The following is a 534-nucleotide window of genomic DNA, read 5'->3' on the forward strand; positions in this document are numbered from 1 at the left end:
GCAGGCGGGCGGCGGGAGGAGCTGGTCTGCGGCGGGGGGGCGCTCAGGGGGAGGCGGAGGCGTTTCCACGAGCACCAGAGAGTCGCGAACTAAGGAAGCGCGAGGGAACTCGCGCCCCGCCGTGTCATGACGTCAAATGTCATTTTCCTTCCATGCTCCATGACGTCAGGGCATAGGGCTGTGACTCGCAGGGCGTCAGGGAGAGTGCCGGGAGGACCAGGTCCTGCAAGGGCGAGAGGACAAGAAAAGCTTTCCTTTGGGGGACGGAGATTTCACACCCCGCCCCGTTTGGCACATTGTAATAACGTGTTAGTTTGAAGCCCAGCTAAAGAACGTTAGTTCTTTTATTAGACCGACTAAATAGCGGCAAAGAAGTTATTTGCAAGCAGCCCACCTGTAGCAGTGCACATACTTTTTTTTTTTTTGCCACTATTTAGTTGGTCTAAAAAAAGATACTGCCTCTACCGGAAGAGTTTGTCCACAACGACAGAAACACACTTGACTAATGAAACAAATGCAGCTGTCGGATAAGAA

The sequence above is a fragment of the Gavialis gangeticus genome, unplaced genomic scaffold, assembly GCF_001723915.1.
Source record: "Gavialis gangeticus isolate Ggan-Ray unplaced genomic scaffold, GavGan_comp1, whole genome shotgun sequence".
Classification (NCBI taxonomy): domain Eukaryota; kingdom Metazoa; phylum Chordata; order Crocodylia; family Gavialidae; genus Gavialis; species Gavialis gangeticus.